Raw genomic sequence first — 14361 nt, 5'->3', positions numbered from 1 at the left:
GACAGAGAGAGGGTGAATTTTTATGTGTGTGAGAGAGTGTGCTTGTGTGTGAGAGAGAGAGTGTGTGTGTGAGAGGGAGGGAGAGTGTGTGTGTGTGAGAGAGAGTATTATGTGTGTGAGAGAGTGTGTGTGTGAGTTTGTGTGTGAGAGAGTGTGTGTATATGGGAGAGATAGAGTGTGTTTGTGAGAGTGTGTGTGTGTGTGTGTGAGAGAGATAAAGTGTATGTGTGAGTGTGAGAGAGAGTGTGTGTGTGAGAGAGAGAGATAGGGTGTGTATATGTGTGTGAGAGAGAGTGAATTTGTATGTGTCTGTGCGAGAGAGACAGAGAGAGCATGAGTCTGTGTGTGAGAGAGAGTGTGTGTCTGTGTGTCTGTGTATGACAGTGTGTGTGAGAGAGAATGTGTGTGAGAGAGAATGTGTGTGAGAGAGAGTGTGTCTGTGAGAGAGAGTGCATGTGTGTGTGTATGTGAGAGAGAGTGTGTTTGTGTGTGGGTGTGAGAGACAGATAGAGAGTGTGTGAGTGTGTGTGCATGTGAGAGAGAGTGTATATGTGTGTGAGAGAGATTGTGTGTGCATGTGAGTGTTTGGGTGTGTGTGTGAGAGAGAGAGTGCGTGTGTGTGAGAGAGAGTGTGTGTTTGTGAGAGAGAGTGTGTATGTCTACATGTGTTTGTGTGTGAGAGAGAGAGTGTGTCTGTGAGAGAGTGTATATGTGTGGATAGAGAGAGAGAGCATGTGTGTGTGAGAGAGAGTGTGTGTTTGTGAGAGAGAGAGAGTATGTGTGTGAGAGAGAGTGCATGTGTGTGAGAGAGAGGGTGTGTGTGTGTGTGAGAGAGAGAGAGAGAGTGCGTGTGTGTGAGAAAGAGTGTGTGTGAGGGAGAGAGAGTGTATGTGTGCATGTGAGAGAGTGTGTGTGTTTGTGTGAGAGAGAGAGGAAGAATTTGTTAGTGTGTGTGAGAGAGAGTGTGTGTGTGAGAGAGAGTGTGTGTTTGTGTGAGAGAGTGTGTGTGTGAGAGTGTGGGTTTGTGTGTGAGAGAGTGTGTGTGTGAGACAGAAAGAGTGTGTGTGTGAGAGAGAGAGAAAGCGCGTGTGTGAGAGAGAGAGTGTGTGTGTATGTGTGAGAGAGAGAAAGAGAGAATTTTTGTGTGTGTGCGTGAGAGAGTGTGTTTTTGTGTGAGTGTGTTTGTGTGTGTGTGAGACAGAAAGAGTATGTGTGTGTGAGAGAGAGTGAGAGAGCGTGAGTGTGTCATGTGAGAGAGTGAGTGTGTGTGAGAGAGTGACAGTGTGTGTGTGATAGTGAGTGTGTGAGAGAGTATGTGCATGTGAGAGAGAGAGTGTGTGTGAGAGAGACAGAAAGAGGGAGAATATGTGTGTGTGAGAGGGAGAGAGTGTGTTTGTGTGTGGGTGTGAGAGACAGATAGAGTGTGTGTGTGCATGTGCATGTGAGAGAGTGAGTGTGTGTGTGTGTGTGTGTGCGAGAGTGAGACTGTGTATGAGGGATTGTTGCTGAGTGTGAATGCAAGGGAGCTGCAGAAATGCGGAATTGCATTTTGTGTCTGCACAAGAGCAAGGTGACTAATTGTACAGAGTGAGAAAGACATCTGGAAGGGCATCTGCAGCAGCTTGTCAGGATGGCCGAGTGGTCTAAGGCGCCAGACTCAAGGAGTGTTAGTCCTTGCTCTGCATCTGGGCTTGTGAATTCTGGTCCCTTCCTAGGGGCGTGGGTTCAAATCCCACTCCTGACATTCTCCACTTTTCCCCAAACAAACCTTCCCACACCCACACAATGCCCCAAAATTCCACAGCTTCTTGGAGAGGAGTCACTCCCCCTTCACAAAGATGGAAGAATCCAACCCCTCGGTTTAAAAGATAAGGCTGAGGCATTTGCAGCAATATTGTGTGAGAGAAGGAGCGTTTATGTGAGTGAGTGTGTTTGTGACAGAGAGAGGGTGAATTTTTATGTGTGTGAGAGAGTGTGCTTCTGTGTGAGAGAGAGAGTGTGTGTGTGAGAGGGAGGGAGAGTGTGTGTGTGTGAGAGAGAGTATTATCTGTGTGAGAGAGTGTGTGTGTGAGAGAGTGTGTGTATATGGGAGAGATAGAGTGTGTTTGTGAGAGTGTGTGTGTGCGTGTGTGAGAGAAATAAAGTGTATGTGTGAGTGTGAGAGAGAGTGTGTGTGTGAGAGAGAGAGATAGGGTGTGTATATGTGTGTGAGAGAGAGTGAATTTGTATGTGTCTGTGCGAGAGAGACAGAGAGAGCATGAGTCTGTGTGTGAGAGAGAGTGTGTGTCTGTGTCTGTGTATGACAGTGTGTGTGAGAGAGAATGTGTGTGAGACAGAATGTGTGTGAGAGAGAGTGTGTCTGTGAGAGAGAGTGTGTGTGTGTGTGTATGTGAGAGAGAGTGTGTTTGTGTGTGGGTGTGAGAGACAGATAGAGAGTGTGTGAGTGTGTGTGCATGTGAGAGAGAGTGTATATGTGTGTGAGAGAGATTGTGTGTGCATGTGAGTGTTTGGGTGTGTGTGTGAGAGAGAGAGTGCGTGTGTGTGAGAGAGAGTGTGTGTTTGTGAGAGAGAGTGTGTATGTCTACATGTGTTTGTGTGTGAGAGAGAGAGTGTGTCTGTGAGAGAGTGTATATGTGTGGATAGAGAGAGAGAGCATGTGTGTGTGAGAGAGAGTGTGTGTTTGTGAGAGAGAGAGAGTATGTGTGTGAGAGAGAGTGCATGTGTGTGAGAGAGAGGGTGTGTGTGTGTGAGAGAGAGAGAGAGAGTGCGTGTGTGTGAGAAAGAGTGTGTGTGAGGGAGAGGGAGTGTATGTGTGCATGTGAGAGAGTGTGTGTGTTTGTGTGAGAGAGAGAGGAAGAATTTGTTAGTGTGTGTGAGAGAGAGTGTATGTGTGAGAGAGAGTGTGTGTTTGTGTGAGAGAGTGTGTGTGAGAGTGTGGGTTTGTGTGAGAGAGAGTGTGTGTGTGTGTGTGAGACAGAAAGAGTGTGTGTGTGAGAGAGAGAGAAAGCGCGTGTGTGAGAGAGAGAGTGTGTGTGTATGTGTGAGAGAGAGAAAGAGAGAATTTTTGTGTGTGTGCGTGAGAGAGTGTGTTTTTGTGTGAGTGTGTTTGTGTGTGTGTGAGACAGAAAGAGTATGTGTGTGTGTGAGAGAGAGTGAGAGAGCGTGAGTGTGTCATGTGAGAGAGTGAGTGTGTGTGAGAGAGTGACAGTGTGTGTGTGATAGTGAGTGTGTGAGAGAGTATGTGCATGTGAGAGAGAGAGTGTGTGTGAGAGAGACAGAAAGAGGGAGAATATGTGTGTGTGAGAGGGAGAGAGTGTGTTTGTGTGTGGGTGTGAGAGACAGATAGAGAGTGTGTGTGTGCATGTGCATGTGAGAGAGTGAGTGTGTGTGTGTGTGTGTGTGTGTGTGCGATAGTGAGACTGTGTATGAGGGATTGTTGCTGAGTGTGAATGCAAGGGAGCTGCAGAAATGCGGAATTGCATTTTGTGTCTGCACAAGAGCAAGGTGACTAATTGTACAGAGTGAGAAAGACATCTGGAAGGGCATCTGCAGCAGCTTGTCAGGATGGCCGAGTGGTCTAAGGCGCCAGACTCAAGGAGTGTTAGTCCTTCCTCTGCATCTGGGCTTGTGAATTCTGGTCCCTTCCTAGGGGCGTGTGTTCAAATCCCACTCCTGACATTCTCCACTTTTCCTCAAACAAACCTTCCCACACCCACACAATGCCCCCAAATTTCACAGCTTCTTGGAGAGGAGTCACTCCCCCTTCACAAAGATGGAAGAATCCAACCCCTCGGTTTAAAAGATAAGGCTGAGGCATTTGCAGCAATATTGTGTGAGAGAGGGAGCGTTTATGTGAGTGAGTGTGTTTGTGACAGAGAGAGGGTGAATTTTTATGTGTGTGAGAGAGTGTGCTTGTGTGTGAGAGAGAGAGTGTGTGTGAGAGAGGGAGGGAGAGTGTGTGTGTGTGAGAGAGAGTATTATGTGTGTGAGAGAGTGTGTGTGTGAGTTTGTGTGTGAGAGAGTGTGTGTATATGGGAGAGATAGAGTGTGTTTGTGAGAGTGTGTGTGTGTGTGTGTGTGAGAGAGATAAAGTGTATGTGTGAGTGTGAGAGAGAGTGTGTGTGTGAGAGAGAGAGATAGGGTGTGTATATGTGTGTGAGAGAGAGTGAATTTGTATGTGTCTGTGCGAGAGAGACAGAGAGAGCATGAGTCTGTGTGTGAGAGAGAGTGTGTGTCTGTGTGTCTGTGTATGACAGTGTGTGTGAGAGAGAATGTGTGTGAGAGAGAATGTGTGTGAGAGAGAGTGTGTCTGTGAGAGAGAGTGCGTGTGTGTGTGTATGTGAGAGAGAGTGTGTTTGTGTGTGGGTGTGAGAGACAGATAGAGAGTGTGTGAGTGTGTGTGCATGTGAGAGAGAGTGTATATGTGTGTGAGAGAGATTGTGTGTGCATGTGAGTGTTTGGGTGTGTGTGTGAGAGAGAGAGTGCGTGTGTGTGAGAGAGAGTGTGTGTTTGTGAGAGAGAGTGTGTATGTCCACATGTGTTTGTGTGTGAGAGAGAGAGTGTGTCTGTGAGAGAGTGTATATGTGTGGATAGAGAGAGAGAGCATGTGTGTGTGAGAGAGAGTGTGTGTTTGTGAGAGAGAGAGAGTATGTGTGTGAGAGAGAGTGCATGTGTGTGAGAGAGAGGGTGTGTGTGTGTGTGAGAGAGAGAGAGAGAGTGCGTGTGTGTGAGAAAGAGTGTGTGTGAGGGAGAGAGAGTGTATGTGTGCATGTGAGAGAGTGTGTGTGTTTGTGTGAGAGAGAGAGGAAGAATTTGTTAGTGTGTGTGAGAGAGAGTGTGTGTGTGAGAGAGAGTGTGTGTTTGTGTGAGAGAGTGTGTGTGTGAGAGTGTGGGTTTGTGTGAGAGAGAGAGTGCGTGTGTGTGAGAGAGAGTGTGTGTTTGTGAGAGAGAGTGTGTATGTCTACATGTGTTTGTGTGTGAGAGAGAGAGTGTGTCTGTGAGAGAGTGTATATGTGTGGATAGAGAGAGAGAGCATGTGTGTGTGAGAGAGAGTGTGTGTTTGTGAGAGAGAGAGAGTATGTGTGTGAGAGAGAGTGCATGTGTGTGAGAGAGAGGGTGTGTGTGTGTGTGAGAGAGAGAGAGAGAGTGCGTGTGTGTGAGAAAGAGTGTGTGTGAGGGAGAGAGAGTGTATGTGTGCATGTGAGAGAGTGTGTGTGTTTGTGTGAGAGAGAGAGGAAGAATTTGTTAGTGTGTGTGAGAGAGAGTGTGTGTGTGAGAGAGAGTGTGTGTTTGTGTGAGAGAGTGTGTGTGTGAGAGTGTGGGTTTGTGTGAGAGAGAGTGTGTGTGTGTGTGTGTGAGACAGAAAGAGTGTGTGTGTGAGAGAGAGAGAAAGCGCGTGTGTGAGAGAGAGAGTGTGTGTGTATGTGTGAGAGAGAGAAAGAGAGAATTTTTGTGTGTGTGCGTGAGAGAGTGTGTTTTTGTGTGTGTTTGTGTGTGTGTGAGACAGAAAGAGTATGTGTGTGTGAGAGAGAGTGAGAGAGCGTGAGTGTGTCATGTGAGAGAGTGAGTGTGTGTGAGAGAGTGACAGTGTGTGTGATAGTGAGTGTGTGAGAGAGTATGTGCATGTGAGAGAGAGAGTGTGTGTGAGAGAGACAGAAAGAGGGAGAATATGTGTGTGTGAGAGGGAGAGAGTGTGTTTGTGTGTGGGTGTGAGAGACAGATAGAGTGTGTGTGTGCATGTGCATGTGAGAGAGTGAGTGTGTGTGTGTGTGTGTGTGCGAGAGTGAGACTGTGTATGAGGGATTGTTGCTGAGTGTGAATGCAAGGGAGCTGCAGAAATGCGGAATTGCATTTTGTGTCTGCACAAGAGCAAGGTGACTAATTGTACAGAGTGAGAAAGACATCTGGAAGGGCATCTGCAGCAGCTTGTCAGGATGGCCGAGTGGTCTAAGGCGCCAGACTTAAGGAATGTTAGTCCTTGCTCTGCATCTGGGCTTGTGAATTCTGGTCCCTTTCAAGGGCGTGGGTTCAAATCCCACTCCTGACATTCTCCCCTTTTCCCCAAACAAACCTTCCCACACCCACACACTGCCCCCAAATTTCACAGCTTCTTGGAGAGGAGTCACTCCCCCTTCACAAAGATGGAAGAATCCAACCCCTCGGTTTAAAAGATAAGGCTGAGGCATTTGCAGCAATATTGTGTGAGAGAGGGAGCGTTTATGTGAGTGAGTGTGTTTGTGACAGAGAGAGGGTGAATTTTTATGTGTGTGAGAGAGTGTGCTTGTGTGTGAGAGAGAGAGTGTGTGTGTGAGAGAGAGTGTGTGTTTGTGTGTGAGAGTGTGTGTGTGAGAGTGTGGGTTTGTGTGAGAGAGAGAGTGCGTGTGTGTGAGAGAGAGTGTGTGTTTGTGAGAGAGAGTGTGTATGTCTAAATGTGTTTGTGTGTGAGAGAGAGAGTGTGTCTGTGAGAGAGTGTATATGTGTGGATAGAGAGAGAGAGCATGTGTGTGTGAGAGAGAGTGTGTGTTTGTGAGAGAGAGAGAGTATGTGTGTGAGAGAGAGTGCATGTGTGTGAGAGAGAGGGTGTGTGTGTGTGTGAGAGAGAGAGAGAGAGTGCGTGTGTGTGAGAAAGAGTGTGTGTGAGGGAGAGAGAGTGTATGTGTGCATGTGAGAGAGTGTGTGTGTTTGTGTGAGAGAGAGAGGAAGAATTTGTTAGTGTGTGTGAGAGAGAGTGTGTGTGTGAGAGAGAGTGTGTGTTTGTGTGAGAGAGTGTGTGTGTGAGAGTGTGGGTTTGTGTGAGAGAGAGTGTGTGTGTGTGTGTGTGAGACAGAAAGAGTGTGTGTGTGAGAGAGAGAGAAAGCGCGTGTGTGAGAGAGAGAGTGTGTGTGTATGTGTGAGAGAGAGAAAGAGAGAATTTTTGTGTGTGTGCGTGAGAGAGTGTGTTTTTGTGTGAGTGTGTTTGTGTGTGTGTGAGACAGAAAGAGTATGTGTGTGTGAGAGAGAGTGAGAGAGCGTGAGTGTGTCATGTGAGAGAGTGAGTGTGTGTGAGAGAGTGACAGTGTGTGTGTGATAGTGAGTGTGTGAGAGAGTATGTGCATGTGAGAGAGAGAGTGTGTGTGAGAGAGACAGAAAGAGGGAGAATATGTGTGTGTGAGAGGGAGAGAGTGTGTTTGTGTGTGGGTGTGAGAGACAGATAGAGTGTGTGTGTGCATGTGCATGTGAGAGAGTGAGTGTGTGTGTGTGTGTGTGCGAGAGTGAGACTGTGTATGAGGGATTGTTGCTGAGTGTGAATGCAAGGGAGCTGCAGAAATGCGGAATTGCATTTTGTGTCTGCACAAGAGCAAGGTGACTAATTGTACAGAGTGAGAAAGACATCTGGAAGGGCATCTGCAGCAGCTTGTCAGGATGGCCGAGTGGTCTAAGGCGCCAGACTTAAGGAATGTTAGTCCTTGCTCTGCATCTGGGCTTGTGAATTCTGGTCCCTTCCTAGGGGCGTGGGTTCAAATCCCACTCCTGACATTCTCCCCTTTTCCCCAAACAAACCTTCCCACACCCACACACTGCCCCCAAATTTCACAGCTTCTTGGAGAGGAGTCACTCCCCCTTCACAAAGATGGAAGAATCCAACCCCTCGGTTTAAAAGATAAGGCTGAGGCATTTGCAGCAATATTGTGTGAGAGAGGGAGCGTTTATGTGAGTGAGTGTGTTTGTGACAGAGAGAGGGTGAATTTTTATGTGTGTGAGAGAGTGTGCTTGTGTGTGAGAGAGAGAGTGTGTATGTGAGAGAGAGTGTGTGTTTGTGTGAGAGAGTGTGTGTGTGAGAGTGTGGGTTTGTGTGAGAGAGAGAGTGCGTGTGTGTGAGAGAGAGTGTGTGTTTGTGAGAGAGAGTGTGTATGTCTACATGTGTTTGTGTGTGAGAGAGAGAGTGTGTCTGTGAGAGAGTGTATATGTGTGGATAGAGAGAGAGAGCATGTGTGTGTGAGAGAGAGTGTGTGTTTGTGAGAGAGAGAGAGTATGTGTGTGAGAGAGAGTGCATGTGTGTGAGAGAGAGGGTGTGTGTGTGTGTGAGAGAGAGAGAGAGAGTGCGTGTGTGTGAGAAAGAGTGTGTGTGAGGGAGAGAGAGTGTATGTGTGCATGTGAGAGAGTGTGTGTGTTTGTGTGAGAGAGAGAGGAAGAATTTGTTAGTGTGTGTGAGAGAGAGTGTGTGTGTGAGAGAGAGTGTGTGTTTGTGTGAGAGAGTGTGTGTGTGAGAGTGTGGGTTTGTGTGAGAGAGAGTGTGTGTGTGTGTGTGTGAGACAGAAAGAGTGTGTGTGTGAGAGAGAGAGAAAGCGCGTGTGTGAGAGAGAGAGTGTGTGTGTATGTGTGAGAGAGAGAAAGAGAGAATTTTTGTGTGTGTGCGTGAGAGAGTGTGTTTTTGTGTGAGTGTGTTTGTGTGTGTGTGAGACAGAAAGAGTATGTGTGTGTGAGAGAGAGTGAGAGAGCGTGAGTGTGTCATGTGAGAGAGTGAGTGTGTGTGAGAGAGTGACAGTGTGTGTGTGATAGTGAGTGTGTGAGAGAGTATGTGCATGTGAGAGAGAGAGTGTGTGTGAGAGAGACAGAAAGAGGGAGAATATGTGTGTGTGAGAGGGAGAGAGTGTGTTTGTGTGTGGGTGTGAGAGACAGATAGAGTGTGTGTGTGCATGTGCATGTGAGAGAGTGAGTGTGTGTGTGTGTGTGTGCGAGAGTGAGACTGTGTATGAGGGATTGTTGCTGAGTGTGAATGCAAGGGAGCTGCAGAAATGCGGAATTGCATTTTGTGTCTGCACAAGAGCAAGGTGACTAATTGTACAGAGTGAGAAAGACATCTGGAAGGGCATCTGCAGCAGCTTGTCAGGATGGCCGAGTGGTCTAAGGCGCCAGACTTAAGGAATGTTAGTCCTTGCTCTGCATCTGGGCTTGTGAATTCTGGTCCCTTCCTAGGGGCGTGGGTTCAAATCCCACTCCTGACATTCTCCCCTTTTCCCCAAACAAACCTTCCCACACCCACACACTGCCCCCAAATTTCACAGCTTCTTGGAGAGGAGTCACTCCCCCTTCACAAAGATGGAAGAATCCAACCCCTCGGTTTCAAAGATAAGGCTGAGGCATTTGCAACAATTTTGTGTGAGCGTGTGAGAGAGGGAGCGTTTATGTGAGTGAGTGTGTTTGTGACAGAGAGAGGGCTAATTTTTATGTGTGTGAGAGAGTGTGCTTGTGTGTGAGAGAGAGAGTGTGCGCATGTGAGAGAGTGTGTGTGTGTGAGAGAGTGTATGTGTGTTTGTGTGTGAGAGAGAGAGGAAGAATTTGTTAGTGTGTGTGAGAAAGAGCGTGTGTGTGAGAGAGAGTGTGTGTGTAAGAGAGAGTGTGTGTTTGTGTGAGAGAGTGTGTGTGTGAGAGTGTGGGTTTGTGTGAGAGAGAGAGTGTGTGTGAGAGAGTGTGTGAGAGGGTGTGTGAGAGAGTGTGTGTGTGTGTGTGAGAGGGAGTGTGTGTGTCAGTGTGTGTGAGAGGGTGTGTGAGAGAGAGAGAGTGTGTGTGAGAGAGAGTGGGTGTCTATGAGGGATTGTTGCTGAGTGTGAATGCAAGGGAGCTGCAGAAATGCGGAATTGCATTTTGTGCCTGCACAAGAGCAAGGTGACTAATTGTACAGAGTGAGAAAGACATCTGGAAGGGCATCTGCAGCAGCTTGTCAGGATGGCCGAGTGGTCTAAGGCGCCAGACTCAAGGAGTGTTAGTCCTTGCTCTGCATCTGGGCTTGTGAATTCTGGTACCTTCCTAGGGGCGTGGGTTCAAATCCCACTCCTGACATTCTCCACTTTTCCTCAAACAAACCTTCCCACACCCACACAATGCCCCCAAATTTCACAGCTTCTTGGAGAGGAGTCACTCCCCCTTCACAAAGATGGAAGAATCCAACCCCTCGGTTTAAAAGATAAGGCTGAGGCATTTGCAGCAATATTGTGTGAGAGAGGGAGCGTTTATGTGAGTGAGTGTGTTTGTGACAGAGAGAGGGTGAATTTTTATGTGTGTGAGAGAGTGTGCTTGTGTGTGAGAGAGAGAGTGTGTGTGTGAGAGGGAGGGAGAGTGTGTGTGTGTGAGAGAGAGTATTATGTGTGTGAGAGAGTGTGTGTGTGAGTTTGTGTGTGAGAGAGTGTGTGTATATGGGAGAGATAGAGTGTGTTTGTGAGAGTGTGTGTGAGAGAGATAAAGTGTATGTGTGAGTGTGAGAGAGAGTGTGTGTGTGAGAGAGAGAGATAGGGTGTGTATATGTGTGTGAGAGAGAGTGAATTTGTATGTGTCTGTGCGAGAGAGACAGAGAGAGCATGAGTCTGTGTGTGAGAGAGAGTGTGTGTCTGTGTGTCTGTGTATGACAGTGTGTGTGAGAGAGAATGTGTGTGAGAGAGAATGTGTGTGAGAGAGAGTGTGTCTGTGAGAGAGAGTGCATGTGTGTGTGTATGTGAGAGAGAGTGTGTTTGTGTGTGGGTGTGAGAGACAGATAGAGAGTGTGTGAGTGTGTGTGCATGTGAGAGAGAGTGTATATGTGTGTGAGAGAGATTGTGTGTGCATGTGAGTGTTTGGGTGTGTGTGTGAGAGAGAGAGTGCGTGTGTGTGAGAGAGAGTGTGTGTTTGTGAGAGAGAGTGTGTATGTCTACATGTGTTTGTGTGTGAGAGAGAGAGTGTGTCTGTGAGAGAGTGTATATGTGTGGATAGAGAGAGAGAGCATGTGTGTGTGAGAGAGAGTGTGTGTTTGTGAGAGAGAGAGAGTATGTGTGTGAGAGAGAGTGCATGTGTGTGAGAGAGAGGGTGTGTGTGTGTGTGAGAGAGAGAGAGAGAGTGCGTGTGTGTGAGAAAGAGTGTGTGTGAGGGAGAGAGAGTGTATGTGTGCATGTGAGAGAGTGTGTGTGTTTGTGTGAGAGAGAGAGGAAGAATTTGTTAGTGTGTGTGAGAGAGAGTGTGTGTGTGAGAGAGAGTGTGTGTTTGTGTGAGAGAGTGTGTGTGTGAGAGTGTGGGTTTGTGTGTGAGAGAGTGTGTGTGTGAGACAGAAAGAGTGTGTGTGTGAGAGAGAGAGAAAGCGCGTGTGTGAGAGAGAGAGTGTGTGTGTATGTGTGAGAGAGAGAAAGAGAGAATTTTTGTGTGTGTGCGTGAGAGAGTGTGTTTTTGTGTGAGTGTGATTGTGTGTGTGTGAGACAGAAAGAGTATGTGTGTGTGAGAGAGAGTGAGAGAGCGTGAGTGTGTCATGTGAGAGAGTGAGTGTGTGTGAGAGAGTGACAGTGTGTGTGTGATAGTGAGTGTGTGAGAGAGTATGTGCATGTGAGAGAGAGAGTGTGTGTGAGAGAGACAGAAAGAGGGAGAATATGTGTGTGTGAGAGGGAGAGAGTGTGTTTGTGTGTGGGTGTGAGAGACAGATAGAGTGTGTGTGTGCATGTGCATGTGAGAGAGTGAGTGTGTGTGTGTGTGTGTGTGCGAGAGTGAGACTGTGTATGAGGGATTGTTGCTGAGTGTGAATGCAAGGGAGCTGCAGAAATGCGGAATTGCATTTTGTGTCTGCACAAGAGCAAGGTGACTAATTGTACAGAGTGAGAAAGACATCTGGAAGGGCATCTGCAGCAGCTTGTCAGGATGGCCGAGTGGTCTAAGGCGCCAGACTTAAGGAATGTTAGTCCTTGCTCTGCATCTGGGCTTGTGAATTCTGGTCCCTTTCTAGGGGCGTGGGTTCAAATCCCACTCCTGACATTCTCCCCTTTTCCCCAAACAAACCTTCCCACACCCACACACTGCCCCCAAATTTCACAGCTTCTTGGAGAGGAGTCACTCCCCCTTCACAAAGATGGAAGAATCCAACCCCTCGGTTTCAAAGATAAGGCTGAGGCATTTGCAACAATTTTGTGTGAGCGTGTGAGAGAGGGAGCGTTTATGTGAGTGAGTGTGTTTGTGACAGAGAGAGGGCTAATTTTTATGTGTGTGAGAGAGTGTGCTTGTGTGTGAGAGAGAGAGTGTGCGCATGTGAGAGAGTGTGTGTGTGTGTGAGAGAGTGTATGTGTGTTTGTGTGTGAGAGAGAGAGGAAGAATTTGTTAGTGTGTGTGAGAAAGAGCGTGTGTGTGAGAGAGAGTGTGTGTGTAAGAGAGAGTGTGTGTTTGTGTGAGAGAGTGTGTGTGTGAGAGTGTGGGTTTGTGTGAGAGAGAGAGTGTGTGTGAGAGAGTGTGTGAGAGGGTCTGTGTGAGAGTGTGTGTGTGTGTGTGAGAGGGAGTGTGTGTGTCAGTGTGTGTGAGAGGGTGTGTGAGAGAGAGAGTGTGTGTGTGTGAGAGAGAGTGGGTGTCTATGAGGGATTGTTGCTGAGTGTGAATGCAAGGGAGCTGCAGAAATGCGGAATTGCATTTTGTGCCTGCACAAGAGCAAGGTGACTAATTGTACAGAGTGAGAAAGACATCTGGAAAGGCATCTGCAGCAGCTTGTCAGGATGGCCGAGTGGTCTAAGGCGCCAGACTCAAGGAGTGTTAGTCCTTGCTCTGCATCTGGGCTTGTGAATTCTGGTCCCTTCCTAGGGGCGTGGGTTCAAATCCCACTCCTGACATTCTCCACTTTTCCTCAAACAAACCTTCCCACACCCACACAATGCCCCCAAATTTCACAGCTTCTTGGAGAGGAGTCACTCCCCCTTCACAAAGATGGAAGAATCCAACCCCTCGGTTTAAAAGATAAGGCTGAGGCATTTGCAGCAATATTGTGTGAGAGAGGGAGCGTTTATGTGAGTGAGTGTGTTTGTGACAGAGAGAGGGTGAATTTTTATGTGTGTGAGAGAGTGTGCTTCTGTGTGAGAGAGAGAGTGTGTGTGTGAGAGGGAGGGAGAGTGTGTGTGTGTGTGAGAGAGAGTATTATGTGTGTGAGAGAGTGTGTGTGTGAGTTTGTGTGTGAGAGAGTGTGTGTATATGGGAGAGATAGAGTGTGTTTGTGAGAGTGCGTGTGTGAGAGAGATAAAGTGTATGTGTGAGTGTGAGAGAGAGTGTGTGTGTGAGAGAGAGAGATAGGGTGTGTATATGTGTGTGAGAGAGAGTGAATTTGTATGTGTCTGTGCGAGAGAGACAGAGAGAGCATGAGTCTGTGTGTGAGAGAGAGTGTGTGTCTTTGTGTCTGTGTATGACAGTGTGTGTGAGAGAGAATGTGTGTGAGAGAGAATGTGTGTGAGAGAGAGTGTGTCTGTGAGAGAGAGTGCGTGTGTGTGTGTATGTGAGAGAGAGTGTGTTTGTGTGTGGGTGTGAGAGACAGATAGAGAGTGTGTGAGTGTGTGTGCATGTGAGAGAGAGTGTATATGTGTGTGAGAGAGATTGTGTGTGCATGTGAGTGTTTGGGTGTGTGTGTGAGAGAGAGAGTGCGTGTGTGTGAGAGAGAGTGTGTGTTTGTGAGAGAGAGTGTGTATGTCTACATGTGTTTGTGTGTGAGAGAGAGAGTGTGTCTGTGAGAGAGTGTATATGTGTGGATAGAGAGAGAGAGCATGTGTGTGTGAGAGAGAGTGTGTGTTTGTGAGAGAGAGAGAGTATGTGTGTGAGAGAGAGTGCATGTGTGTGAGAGAGAGGGTGTGTGTGTGTGAGAGAGAGAGAGAGAGTGCGTGTGTGTGAGAAAGAGTGTGTGTGAGGGAGAGGGAGTGTATGTGTGCATGTGAGAGAGTGTGTGTGTTTGTGTGAGAGAGAGAGGAAGAATTTGTTAGTGTGTGTGAGAGAGAGTGTGTGTGTGAGAGAGAGTGTGTGTTTGTGTGAGAGAGTGTGTGTGAGAGTGTGGGTTTGTGTGAGAGAGAGTGTGTGTGTGTGTGAGACAGAAAGAGTGTGTGTGTGAGAGAGAGAGAAAGCGCGTGTGTGAGAGAGAGAGTGTGTGTGTATGTGTGAGAGAGAGAAAGAGAGAATTTTTGTGTGTGTGCGTGAGAGAGTGTGTTTTTGTGTGAGTGTGTTTGTGTGTGTGTGAGACAGAAAGAGTATGTGTGTGTGTGAGAGAGAGTGAGAGAGCGTGAGTGTGTCATGTGAGAGAGTGAGTGTGTGTGAGAGAGTGACAGTGTGTGTGTGATAGTGAGTGTGTGAGAGAGTATGTGCATGTGAGAGAGAGAGTGTGTGTGAGAGAGACAGAAAGAGGGAGAATATGTGTGTGTGAGAGGGAGAGAGTGTGTTTGTGTGTGGGTGTGAGAGACAGATAGAGTGTGTGTGTGCATGTGCATGTGAGAGAGTGAGTGTGTGTGTGTGTGTGTGCGAGAGTGAGACTGTGTATGAGGGATTGTTGCTGAGTGTGAATGCAAGGGAGCTGCAGAAATGCGGAATTGCATTTTGTGTCTGCACAAGAGCAAGGTGACTAATTGTACAGAGTGA

At 47.6% G+C, this 14361-nt stretch overlaps 7 non-coding genes across 7 annotated transcripts; all 7 read left to right on the top strand.

The window, feature by feature from the left end:
* The first annotated feature begins 1624 nt into the window (after positions 1-1624).
* Positions 1625-1744, top strand: trnal-caa (transfer RNA leucine (anticodon CAA)). Its single transcript has 2 exons — positions 1625-1662; positions 1699-1744. It is a non-coding gene; the product is annotated as a tRNA-Leu (tRNA).
* A 4183-nt stretch (positions 1745-5927) lies between these two features.
* trnal-uaa (transfer RNA leucine (anticodon UAA)) lies at positions 5928-6046 on the top strand. Its single transcript has 2 exons — positions 5928-5965; positions 6002-6046. It is a non-coding gene; the product is annotated as a tRNA-Leu (tRNA).
* A 1349-nt stretch (positions 6047-7395) lies between these two features.
* Positions 7396-7515, top strand: trnal-uaa (transfer RNA leucine (anticodon UAA)). The gene is made up of 2 exons: positions 7396-7433; positions 7470-7515. It is a non-coding gene; the product is annotated as a tRNA-Leu (tRNA).
* A 1349-nt stretch (positions 7516-8864) lies between these two features.
* trnal-uaa (transfer RNA leucine (anticodon UAA)) lies at positions 8865-8984 on the top strand. The gene is made up of 2 exons: positions 8865-8902; positions 8939-8984. It is a non-coding gene; the product is annotated as a tRNA-Leu (tRNA).
* Positions 8985-9699: 715 nt separating this feature from the next.
* On the top strand, positions 9700-9819 carry trnal-caa (transfer RNA leucine (anticodon CAA)). Its single transcript has 2 exons — positions 9700-9737; positions 9774-9819. It is a non-coding gene; the product is annotated as a tRNA-Leu (tRNA).
* A 1806-nt stretch (positions 9820-11625) lies between these two features.
* trnal-uaa (transfer RNA leucine (anticodon UAA)) lies at positions 11626-11745 on the top strand. Its single transcript has 2 exons — positions 11626-11663; positions 11700-11745. It is a non-coding gene; the product is annotated as a tRNA-Leu (tRNA).
* A 719-nt stretch (positions 11746-12464) lies between these two features.
* trnal-caa (transfer RNA leucine (anticodon CAA)) lies at positions 12465-12584 on the top strand. Its single transcript has 2 exons — positions 12465-12502; positions 12539-12584. It is a non-coding gene; the product is annotated as a tRNA-Leu (tRNA).
* Positions 12585-14361: the final 1777 nt, after the last annotated feature.

Source organism: Chiloscyllium plagiosum, unplaced genomic scaffold (assembly GCF_037043375.1).
Source record: "Chiloscyllium plagiosum isolate Xiang-an unplaced genomic scaffold, Cpla_swu_hap1 HiC_scaffold_24, whole genome shotgun sequence".
Lineage (NCBI taxonomy): Eukaryota > Metazoa > Chordata > Chondrichthyes > Orectolobiformes > Hemiscylliidae > Chiloscyllium > Chiloscyllium plagiosum.
The sequence above is the reverse complement of the archived record's forward strand: the minus strand, read 5'-3'. Positions and strand labels throughout refer to the sequence as shown.